Below are 13,403 nucleotides of genomic sequence, written 5' to 3'. Positions count from 1 at the left end.
TTGCACATTATGGACATGGATATTATTATTAGTGTGTCAGCTGACATGAGATGTCAGACCTCTCCAGCACCATGGGATAGATTTTGTAGATGAGGGTGTACAAAATGCTCTGGGGCTGTGCTCCAAGCCATCTGCTCCTTGTGAAACTGGAGGGAAAGCTGTGTCCCCAGCAGTACGTCGAGTGCATTTTCAGTGGCTACTAGGCTCTGCCAACGTTGTGCCTTGTCACCAATTCCTTTTCTGATTTCAATGCACAGCAGAGGAGTGTAGAGTGTCCAGATTGTGACCACAGTGTTACACCTCTGCTCCTTGCTATTGACTTAGTCCTGCTGGCTTTGTCAGGTACGAGTGAATCACTGCCAATAAACAGTGGATTAATTCTACTGGCTGGCTAAAGTTTACATATCTTACAGATTTACTCACAACCAGGCTTAAGATAGACCATGAGATCAGAGTTTTGCATTACCTAGAGTCAGGCAGATGTTGTACTGCATTGTTATAGTGAAGAAGGGGCTGAGTCTCAAAGTGAAGCTCTCAATTTATCAGTCTCTCTCTCTCATCTCTGGCTACACAATTTGAATAAGCCAAAATAGTAAGATAATTGATAAAAGCACCTGTAATTTGTTTCCATTGCAGGATGTCTGAGCATAACCTTCAGGCCAAAGCAAACACTACCTAAGTACTCAAACGCAGACCGTTTGAACTATGGAAGGTCGACTCAATGTGTTTGTGCATTTGACAACAAGTAAGCTGAAATCCTTAACATGAAGTGTGTTGCAACAGGCAGCAACAGGATAAAGCTATCTTTTAAAGCTCTTTTCCAATTTGTTTTTAGATATGTGCTCTCATTCATGCTTTCACAGTTGTCATAGCAGCCTAGGTTAATAAATGTCTTATTGTTAATATATGTAAAGAATAAAAAAGTGGTTAATTTCCACTTGGACATAAGAACAGTCATTGAGTATGTACAAATGCTTTTGTGATGCATAAAGCAAGATGTTGAGATTTGTGTTTACATACTTGCTACACATATTGTAAAGTATGTTTCATGCCTTAAGGATAGGGTGACAAAACTGAGTACTGAGGGGTGGAGGATGTGAAAAGATTAGTTTAGAATTGTTGCTTCTCCATCTGGTAACAGGTGTCCTAATTAGAGATTACAGGAACATTACACTGTTTTCTTAAAATTGTGGTGGAAACGGTGAATAAGCTTTAGTGTCATTAGTGCAAATCTCTCTGACACATCCAGTAAGCTGTCATTTCTGTCTGTCTGGGGTGGACTGGGTGGGGAGTTCAGGGCCTTTTGAATAAAAACACTTTGGGGAACAACTACTCTTTGAGTAACTGTTTCTTCATTACATTGGTACAGACAGTCTGCAACAGAACAAATGAGTTGCTACTGGTGACCAAAACCTGCCAAGTCTATTAAAAACTGACTTCCAGCAGGGTGTTCTTACATCATAAACATAAGTATTGAATAGTCAAAGTTTGCTTTATTTTCATAGCACAAGTAAACTACTCCCTTATAGTTTATGAAGAGCCCTTATTACCTTGCTGATAAAAGTTCACACCCCCATTACACGTAGAACAGAGAGACTGACCTCTTCAACAGCAACACTGTTGGGAAGACCACAGTTTCTTTTCAGTGTAGCGCAGCAATGAGGTGAGGGCACACAGGCCAAAACCATAGCGGTCCTATTTAGACAGCTGCTGCACCGCCAGGAAGTACAGGATGAACACCTTTTTAGTCAGGAGCTAAAGGGTAGAAAGACAGATAAGAGAGAAAGTGAAAAAAGGAGACATAAAGAGAGACAGAGGTGGAGAAGTAAAGAGTAACATACAAAACAGGGAAAGAAAAAGAGGAATCAATAGAGACAAAGATCAAGTACAGAAGGCTGAATTATACAAGGTTGTCAGCTTTGGATAAATAGGATTAAAATTTGCAGTATAAACCAGAGATGAGCCAGGGTGACTCAGAGGGGCAGTGTGCCAGTAAAGCATGTCATGAAACATAAATCCATCAATTCCCATTCCCTGCCTCAGTGGACTTCAAAGACAGGTCTCAAATCATGCATCCGTTCAACCATACAGCAAGCTTGCATTGCGGCAGAAAGACTATAATGTGACTTGAGCATGTCAAGAGTGTGTCTGTCTGTCCCAGGTGCTATAGCTGTGTGATCCTTTGACAGGTTGAGTGCATGTGCAGTTAAAATATAATGTTCCACACACTTAAATGTATGTAGAGTAATAATCTGTATCATAAATCCTTATAATAACATTGCTGCAAATGTTTAATTTGATATGTCAGGGGGTATTGCAAACCTGACATATTCAGCATCAGAATATAAATGGTCGTATAAATATATAAATACCATTCTTTCTTTAAATATTACACTATCACTATGCATTTTGTTCGTATAAACAGTTCATTTGTGTGTGTACCTAAGGGTGAGGCAAAGCAGAGATTGGAAACGGTATGTGTTAGTAAAAAAAGGAACCTTTCTCTCGCACATTTTTCAATCAGTATGCAGGACTCCTGGGCTACTGTGTCAGTTTGCTCTCATCAAAACCTGCTCCACGCAGCTCATGAGACACAGCGATGTGCGCAGACACACAATACAGGCACAAAGACACACACATACGCAGCATAGCTGTCATACTAGGCAGCGCAGATGATGGGCTTGTGGGAGGCAAATCCACCTCCGTTCTGTTCCAGCTCAAAGAGTAGTCAGAGCGCTCCCAAACCAGGCCAAACCACGCTGAAGTAGGCCAGTCCTGGGACCTAAGTCTCCTGCAGAGCCAAGTAGGTTTTTCCAACCAATAGGGACTGTCTCCGGGCCTTGTCAGCAAATAGGCAAAGGTGGTTGTGTGTGTATTTAAAGTGTGCATGAGCAGATTTGTATGTGAGAGTTTCAGGCTGAGGTTAAAATAAGGTGATATGGTAATAGTTTGCCGAGAAGTGGTGAAGATTAAGATTTGGGCCAATGTGAGAATCATTGGTAGTCCCATAGGAGGAGCCTATAAAATAATCACGCTCATACACCACAGTGTTCAGCTAACATCTTGTACTGAGTGGCTGTGTTGTTTCAGTCTTAATCTGTTGTTGTTTGCACTGCTGCTTGGTTAACACTCTTAATTCTCTATCTGGCACATAATTACTACTCCCAACAGGATCCAGTATGGCAAGACTGGTGCCACGTTAGCATTCAGCCTCGTATGAGTATGTGTGCATCTCTGTCCGTGTTTACGTGTGCATGTGAGTGTGTCTGAGTCATCGAGAGGCTGCTGTTTTGCTGAAGTTTTGCAAAAGTTGGTGAAGGCAGTATAGTGTGCATGTGTGTCTGCCTGTGTGGGTGGCCGTGCTGGATTTAGCTGAAGTCTCCAGGGAGCAAAATAGGTGTTCATGTTCAGGTGCAAGACAGAATTAGGATCTTTTTAAACACACGCTGGTTGGAAGGCGCCCATGCCATCAACACTTCTTCTCATCACTCTGTTGCAAGCAAATAGCGTGCCTGTAAACTAATGCATGCTATCTTTCACGTTAAAACACACACACTCAAGCATACACACACACACAAATACACACAAGAAGTGAAGCAGTAGCAGCTCCCTGGTGAGTCAGCAGTAATCCTGCTACAGCTCAGGTCCCAGGGAACCATGTGTCTGTGGTATCACACATACACACACATATTAATCCTTTCACACCTTGGCCCTGAACCAAACCCCACTCTGACACTGATCCCAGACCAGCACACACTGCTTAAAGGAGCCAGGAATCAGTGGGGAAACAGACAGATCAACACCCACCACAGATCTGTGCTCAGCTGAGGCTCCCATCCAGAAACACTTTAATGGCAGTGATTTTAGTTGGGACAATGGCGGTGCAGAAATGTGTCTGTTAAAAATTCTGTCAGAAATCTATACAAAAAAAAGTATGTACATTTATTTTATTTTTTTTTAAAAGTCTTCAAGTCTGTAACTTTAACATGAAAAGGCAAGCAGGGTTATTTTTAATTGAATTCATCAGATTGATTTGATGATACTGCATCTCTATCAGTGTGGAAGAACTCAATCTCATCTGCTGATTGCCTGAGCTCTTCACATAAAAGAAGCTGGGATGTTTCATTAAGACTGTGATAATTCAACAAGATATACTATTTAAAATCAGTGCGTATTCAGAACTGTGTACAGCGTAAAAATAGACCCCCGACAGAATCCATTAAACGGATAAAACCGCTATACAGACAAGGCCTTGTTATTGAGAAGTGAGGGAGAAGCAGTAGAAATGAGGTATCCTCATAGTTGCATAGAGTAATGCAATCTCTCTGTTTCCAAATAAATGATAAGTCTTTGTCACTGGCTTACAACCAGCAGACCGATCCTGGCTGAACAAGTCCATATCATCGTCGTTCAAACTGCCCCCCCCCCCTTCCTCCCAGCATTGTTCCAGCAGAATGAACGAGGAGCCAAATCAGGGTTTTGCTGCACAGAATCACCATGGCACCACATGTCTGTTTGTCCAACAACTTAATGAAACAACAATTGTTTCAGAAAGCATTTAGCAGCACATGAACACACCAGAGGCAGACCCTTTTCCAATGATTCTGCAGTTTTATGTTGTGGTAATGTTAAGGTAACTTTGTGAAAAATGATAAGTTAGCATTTACCGCACATTGTATTGGAATACCCAGTCTAAACAAGCTTCACGCCTCTGCCTGCTGATTTTCCTGTTGTTCTGAAACAAATACAAAACCAATGGAGGTTTGGAAGCTAGGCACTCATCCAGCAATCTGTAGCACTATTGTTTTTACTATTGCTTTGGGAAAGGTACTGAAACATAAAAAATACATTATTGATAGGCAAAACACTAAATCACCAGTTTCATATTTTAAAGAAAGCAATAATTTTCAGGGGCCTGTAGCTCTGTTTTCCTCGAATAATAATAATATAACAAATTTATGAAATGTATTGTGTTCAAGGATGCATTCACAGTAAATGCATAGACAGTAAGTGTGTCCTCATTTAAGATGATGAGCACGACTATCTTAGCTCCCTTAGGTTTACATCATTAGCATTGATATAATTTTACTTCTCATAACCATCAGTCATTATCTTACCATTATCAATCATTTTCCCTGCCATCGATATTGTCATTCTCATCCTCCTTCCTTCCTGTGCTCTACTAGAGTAAATGTGTTCTGGTGTGCTCTCCAGTACACTGAATATTGCTATTACTACTGTATCCACTGCAATAATTAATTTACTTAATAATAGCACTAATCCTTTGGACAGCGTATGCACACAAAGCAGAGGTGTCAGCTGCTGATTATACTGGCAATGCTAATACTACTTTCTGTCTGCTTAAAACAAATTTTACTAATTATACTGTACGTGATACTAATCACAGTGCAAATCTGTCTTGGATCTCCAGAATGGGAAAGTGTTTGATATTTAACAGTGAAACAGAGACTCTGTAGCCAAAACTGATGAACACTATCCGATATTTTCTATTTGCCTGACAAACTGAAAGCTGATGTGTGAGCGACTGATTGATGTGTCTCAGTATTTGTTGGTTGTTGGACTGATTAGCCGAATGTCAGATTGACACCTGTCACTAAATAAGAGAGATGACAGGCTGTCAAGGTCATTAGAGCCATATTTGAAGTGTGTGTTGGTCTGTCATTGGTCTGTATTAAGAGAATTGGATATGATGTTTCAAGATGGCACCCATTTATTCAGATGAAAGTTCCTCACCCAGCCCACTTTCCAATCTATGTTGCATAGACAACAACATAGGTATAATCCAAATGGGTAGCTCCCGGTCTGAAAAGTGAAGCCAATGAGCAAGTGCCTTAAATTTGCATTCTTTCTAATGACCAGCAGGGGGCGACTCCACTGGCTGCCAAAGGTCGATTGTATGGGAGTCTATGAGAACTTAGTTTATTACCTCAGTAAACACTTTCCTAATGAGTTTATGGTCTCAATCGCTAGTTTCAAGTCTCCTTCAATACGTCATGATGGTCATTTTGTAAATTATAGTCCCATTTAGAGTGAAATAGACAATAAAGCAGCATATGCTTTAGCGCGTGGCTACATTGTGATTGACAAGTCACTGCCACAGCAACAACATCGATTATGTAACATAACCATGGCGTAACCCCAGATTCACAGAGTATAGGCGTAGCTGCTGCTATTTCACAGTGTCTTCTCAGTTCATGAAAGTTAATTATAACATTTTGGTTGCCTAAAAAAGTCTTGTTCAGCATTTGGTTGTGATAAAAGACCCTCTAAGGAGTCAGATGTTCAGTTATTCCAGTGAGTACATTTTGTTTCAATGGTTTTAGGCCCGTTTTTCGCTAGCGGCAATTAGCATTATCACTGTTAACCATAGATTTTAAAGGCACCGTGGTAACTAATCTAGCAGCTAACAGCTATGGTCAGCACCACACTCTCGTCCAAATATGGTCACTTCTGGCTCCAAAAATCAAACATGGCGACGGTCAAATCCAAGATGGCGATGGTCAAATCATAAACTCGAGGCTTCAAAACAGCAGTTCAGAAACCAATGGGTGATGTCACGGTGACTACTCTCTACTCTCTCTTTCCCTGGCCCCACCTGCTTGTTACGTTCACTTCATATTGAGATGACATTACACATATGAAAATAGCGTAGCTAGTATGGCCAGCCTGACAAGTTAGTCTGTTACGTTTGGTCCGCTTAAAGCATAGGACATACACTTTCCCGTTTGTTTATTTAGTAAATGTTCACCTTATAATAGAAATAATGTCATCAAAGGAGGAAGGAATTTTACGTTGGGACAAGCTTTGACTCTGAATCATCCATTATTTTCCCTTTCAGGGCACTTTCTCATGCGTTATCACTAATGTACTATAACCAGCAAAATATCTGATCATGTATTCTCCAAAATTTTCTCTAAAATTGCTTGAATTCTGCTAACTGTACACTGTCTATCACAGCCTCTGTTTCGAGTGAAAGTGTCTGGATATGTCACTGGTGATAAGTAAAGCAAAATCTAATCTTCTTCAAAAGCTATTTATCTGCACCCTCCTGTTCCATCACACCATTGACTTCAGATTTTAAATCTCATTTAATAGCAGTGATGAAAAGTCACACAGGGATGCTTTAAGATCTATTTCCTCAGCATGGCTGACAGCTGTTGTCCCATGGAACAAACACTGAAATGAACATTAACCACCACTTTCAGCTAAAGAGGTATCAATCTGAGGTGTCCCATTTCCTGCTTTATCCAAAATTTGTTCTTTCATCTCTTTAACTTCATTATCTTTTTTTTACTTTCCTACTTTAGTGCATTCCTTTTTCTATTACATTTCCACCTTCTCACACACATAATGTAGGTAATGACGTTATTACAGCCTGCAATGACGCAGGCTTTAAACGTTCCAAAAATGAACCTCTATGCCACAGATGCCCTTTAAATAGCACCAAAGCATGATGGAGCAAGACAGATATAGCTATGGCTTAATAGTATTACTATTATAGTGGACTTATTGTAGATTTCTAACCAAATCTTCTTTTAATTAGACAGGTTTTGCGTTGCGTTTGCATTTCATTTCTAACATAAAATAGTGCTAGTTTCATTTTCTCCTCACTTTCTAAAGTAGGCCATATCTGTCAGTAATGACAAAACAACATGTTTTGTGGAGATGGAAAGGGGTAATGTTGAGTTCAGCTAGGATGATCATTTGTAATTTGAACAAAATATTTGTTGGTAGTACAATAAGCCATAAAAGGAGAAAAAAACAAGGATAAAGCAGTGTTTCCTCTGTAATTTTAATACAGCTGTGGTGCTTTAGGCAATTATTCTAGTTTTGTTCCATATCTGTCACTGTTTGGGTCTAAGTTATGTTTAAAGTCGAGGCTCTAGTGTTAAAATGGTTTTTAATCACTCTATAATCACTACTTCTAAAGCATCTGGACTACACTTTACTTTTAGATGACATTAAAGGTATAATATGTAATTATTCCACATTAAATATGTGTAAAAACAACTAGACCTATGTTATATATTTTGTTGAGTTGTGTACTTACATTATTCCAAATGTTTCCAACAATTTTCAAACCCAGAGAAATCTGTAATTTAATCAAAGTAACGGGCCGTTTCATTTGGTCGCCTGTCAATGGCGTCATATCTCCTCTACCAAAGAGTAAACACGTACAAGATGCATATGGCGGCGCTGTGTTTGTCCGCTACAATGGCATCTACCAAAGAGTAACTTACACACATACAAGATAATACATCGGCGTTGTGGTTGTTCCACAGAAACTGTTATAAATGGACTTTTATTCAGTTTTAAGCCACATTTTCATGATAAATTTAGGTTGCTTTGAACTATATCTTTTAGCTGGAAGAAGGATTTTAGTCATTGGATGTCTGGATCTTAAGTTATCAGAGAAATAAACTGGGCAAACGTTAGCAGCAGCTTGGCTAATAGCCCGTACCGGACGTCCGGTGGTCACCGTATATTGTCGGAGAAACACTGATTTTTTAGGTAAAACAGCTTTAATTAGTATTTTAACGATTTTAATCTGCATGTACGTTTGTTTTTGGAGAGGAGGAGATCTCTGCGGATAATTCGGGATAATAATCCCGGGAGAAACCGGACGAACATCTGGATCTAAAGTTAAAGCTCACCACTGCTAAATGAATACAGTGGAAACACTGATAAAGCATACTGGAGATCATTATGACCTTCAGAGAGTAAGACAAGAATATGTCACTGCATCAGTGTTGTCAAAATGCCAAAAATGCAAAAGAGGAATGAGAGATTAAACAAGGAAAAACCGCAACAGAGATGTACCTGTCCTGGTCAATCCTCTACCCATTTGTCTCTCTGTCCTGTCATCTTCCTCACACTGAATGCATGTAGAGGTCATTCAGACAATCTTTAAGAGCGATAAGCTCAGTCTTCTCAACATCACACAGCCAAACCTGAATGCACATGAAATATATTCTCAAATATTCCCCTCTTTATTGTACTCATTACCATCAATGTCATCTTGATTACACTGACACCTATCATTTTAACACCACCCTTATCAGTATCATCCACTCTCTGTATGTGTTCATTCACACTTCTGTCTTTAGTTCAGGCCTTGAAAAGAATACATGCAACTGATCTTAACTTACTGGTCCACTTTGTGGCTGATTCGTATAATCCAACATATCAAAAAATACACTATTGGACACTGAGGATCAATCATTTAATTTATTATGTGTGCATTGGTTAGCATCCTGCAGTGTATTATCTGCTTGCGTTGTTGATAAGCAGGTGGTGTGTGGATGAGGGTGAAACAAGGGTCACATTTGGCACAAAGATTCCACTTTGGATCTGTCTGTGCCAGTGCATCAAGTGAAGTCCTTTTCTGAGATACTTGATTAAATCTTAATAAATGGTATCCATGAGGGGAATATTATGTGCTTATGTACCCTCCGAGTCCTCCTGCTGATCTAGTATCACAGGCCAGTTCATCCTGAACATCTGATTCATCATGATGTAAAATGCTGAAGCGGGGCTAGATCAGCAGTCCTGCTCCTCTGGCACACTCAATAAATGTAGCCTTCAGGTGGAAAATCAGATAAATCCTGGCATATAAGATTTTTAAACCCTATAAGAAAGAGTAACTTAGCACAAGATTCAGTATGAAAAGGTGATTTTAAAAATAAAAGGATTTGGGTAGCAGCATTTAAATTGTTTCCAATCCAAATAATGCATTTAAATTTAGTTATTTCATGTATCTAATAGAGCACTTACACTGCTTTGAGAATACTGATATTTCCTTTAAAACTATTTCCTAAAACTTACCTAATATTGCCATCTCGACTTCCATGACATTTACCATTTTTGTATATAGAATATGCTTCTTTCATTATTGTAAGTGTATACTCCATAGATACAACCCATCTGTGGGTTTTTAAAAAAAAAAAAAAAAGTTCAGGACCTGCAGAAACGCAACATTGCAAGTATACTGTCATAGCTGGGTGGTGTGTTCCCTGCAAGGCATTGTTACCCTTCTGGAGTTGGGCCATGATGGTTTTCCAAGCAAAGGCAATGTTATCAAAGTTTGCACTCGTTAGCAGCTGCTCCCTGATGTCTTTTCCTTGGGAAGGTTCTGAAAAGGCTAAGAAGAAAGGCAGAAGAAGAATGACAGACAGACTGAGATGTAGTTATGGAAATATGGATAGAAAGAGAAGGAAACCGAATTATGAAAGGATGACAGGAAGAGAATGGAGGTAAGAAACCAGATGGCTTTCACAAAGATAAGACCAGAAAACCAGAGTTTCTCAAACACTTCAGACCATTATCCTGTTCATACATTCGGACCAGAGTGAACAATGTGCTTTAGGACACTACTGGGCTGATTATACAGGGGCTAACAGCATGTTCAAGGGATTATCTCAGCCTGCTTGTTTGTAATATGTGCAAATATTTTGTGCAATGTTGGACGCAGCAACATTTTATTACTTACTCATCTTATTTTATACATTTTATTACTAACCCGGCCCCGACAATCCACACTCTCATTGTTATGGAATTTAAAAAAACACTGTTTCAGCATAAGATATCAATTCATAGAGCAGTATATTCACCAAGGCACTGTGCTTATCAAGAGGTGAATTTAGGACAGTCAGTCTGGCACAAGAAGCTTCACTTGCCTATTACTGTGCAAAAATGTGATAGTGGAATAAATCACTTTCAGGCTAAATCAAATCAGTTATTAATGAGCTCTATTTACATATACTTTCTTTAATAACAACATTTAAATGCAAAGTCCTACTCTGCTGTCCTCTGCACATTTCACAGTCTGCAGATTCATAATGTAACATTAACCTTCCTTTAACAAAATAACATTCCACTCTCAGGTGAACAGAGAGCATCCCTTTTGGCAATGCCACAGTGTCAACATGACCGCCATCTATTACTTTGTTCCTGCAGGTCACACAAATTACCAATCTGGCTATTTACTGTACATGCAGAGAAGAGAGGGATAACACTGTTTGTACTTGTTAGCAGCTGCTCCCTGATGAAGGAGGAAGGAAGTAGCAGAGCAAGGAAGGAAGGAAGGAGGTTGTTCAACGGTCTATCATAAATCGCAAGTTCCTTAACTGAAAAGAAGCCACACACAACTCCTAAGATTGAAATCTAATAGAGTGTGGGTCCAACTGAAGCTTAATAGCTGCACATACTGTACGTTGCTGCTTGGGATGAGATTTTTATGTATTATTTGATTGTTCAAACAACAGTTACAGAGCCAAATAAAGAATTCAAATAAGTAGCCAAAGGGAAAGTAAGCAAGAGACAAAGACAGAGCAAACCAGAGAGAAAGAGGGACAGACACATTCATCAGGCACCAGGGTAGTGGCCATGCTCAGATAACCTCAAGCCAGCTGCCATAGCTTCAAGCAAGGGCTCTCACCAACCCCACAATCACAAACCTCATGGATTGACATTGACTGCTATAATACTTGTTTTCGGACGTCTAGTCAATTCAAAATCCTCATCTTAATTGCCAGACTGATTTACAATAAATGTGGAAAGCATGACTGGCCTATGAATCATTAGTGCATATTAATTAAAAGAAGCACAAGGGACAACAGGACACAACAATAATGTAAACACAAACATTAATTGAGAAAGAGCGGGTATTTTGTAGAGTAGAGGGCAGCTATGACCACAGAGCTGTATGTCCATGTTTTAAAGCAGTATCACTCTCTTTCTTTTTCTTTTTTTTAAATAATTAAGCCAGTGTCTGATGATGATAATCTAGTTAAAAGAGTAACAATCTAGTTAAAAGAGTAACAGTAAAAAGGAGCTCAAAAATGAATATCCTTCTGAATTAGACTCAAGTCTACACTAAAGGAATACTTCAGATGGAATACAGAACACATATATGCATATGCAAACAGACAATTATACAATCTCTTATACGCTACTCTACAAACTTCTTTCTACATGGGCTCAGAGCATAGTCTGTCTTTTTGTAGATACACACACATACACACACACACACACACACACACATACACACACACACACACACACACACACGTGCGGTGTACGCCTTGCAACAGAGGCCTGGCAAATAAATACATATGTGCACCCTTTAACACATAAACACATACAGTACACCTGAGACATGAGAAGTACCTCTGTGAACATTTGAAGAGAGCATGTTAACAAAGAGGTCTGTGTGAGATGCTGTAGGGAAGGAATATGGGCTATAAAGGAGGGGAGGGGAGGGAAGCTCCTTCTCACACACACACACACACACACACACACACACACACACACACACACACACACACACACACACACACACACAGAAGGAAGGAAGGGAACATAGTGATGCTGCACTGGTCCTCTCCCCCCTGCTTGGCGTGCCTGGAAACCATGGTAGCAGTGTCTCACGGCACTGCAGCCGTCGCCATGCCAACAGTGGCAGCAGCTTTCTGTGGGGATCAGACTTGCTGGGTGACACCTGACGAATGCATGCGCGCACATACACACACACACACACACACACACACACACACACTGAAGCAGGGAGCGACTGAAAGGAAAAAAGGAACAAAGAAAAGCGTGCAGGTGAGATTAACACAGACGGGTAAAAATACATGCAGAGATGCACACAAGGGCATGTACAGTACATGAGAGCACAAACAGGCACCGGGAAACACACACACAGACAGACACATGCACAAAGTAATGCTTTCAGCAGGTTTATAGAAAGGCAACCTTTCTTTTATCCCTCTCCTCCTGTTCTGAGTCTGTAAGCTACACTCTGTCTATCTAATTAGAGAGAGGCTGCCTGAGTCTGGCTGTCTGCATGGGGGCACACACACGTGCATGCACACACACACACACACACACACACATATGTACACACATTCACAAATACATCTTCATCTTTCTTTCAACACAAAGCACACAAAATCTAGTGCACACAAATGACAAGAGCACTCTATCACTCTCCATTGTGCACAGACACACAAAACATACTTGCACGCACGCGCACACACACACACACATTCGCAACCCACATATTAATAACCAGGTCTCCAATGTCAATTTGAGCTCTCAAGGACTGTGGGTGCTGAGCGAGGCAGAGGCCACACAGAGAGAAAGAGCAAGAGAGAGAGAGAGAGAGAAAGATAGAGAGAGGCAGGGACACGGAGAGAGAGAGAGAGAAGGAAGAATAATGGGGTAATGCATTCAGGTTCTTATTCATGCTGATTCCCCCGCTGGGTGCACAGACTCATTTACCTAAACAATACATTTCAGACAGGGCAAAGAGGACACAGAGGTAGGGCTGGGTGAGTGTGTATGTGTGTGTGTGTGTGTGTCTGAGGGAGAGTAATAGC

At 40.2% G+C, this 13,403-nt stretch overlaps 1 protein-coding gene across 7 annotated transcripts in view; it reads right to left on the bottom strand.

The window, feature by feature from the left end:
• LOC121888825 overlaps positions 1-13,403 on the bottom strand; it is a 149,165-nt gene that overhangs the window by 62,865 nt on the left and 72,897 nt on the right. For all 7 annotated transcript variants that reach the window (XR_006093316.1, XR_006093317.1, XR_006093318.1 and 4 more), the window contains exon 17: positions 1,602-1,755. The gene's annotated coding sequence lies outside the window, so the exon portion shown is untranslated. The remainder of the gene's footprint in view (positions 1-1,601; positions 1,756-13,403) is intronic.

Source organism: Thunnus maccoyii, chromosome 22 (assembly GCF_910596095.1).
Source record: "Thunnus maccoyii chromosome 22, fThuMac1.1, whole genome shotgun sequence".
Lineage (NCBI taxonomy): Eukaryota > Metazoa > Chordata > Actinopteri > Scombriformes > Scombridae > Thunnus > Thunnus maccoyii.
This window is presented reverse-complemented; position numbering and strand designations above follow the sequence as displayed.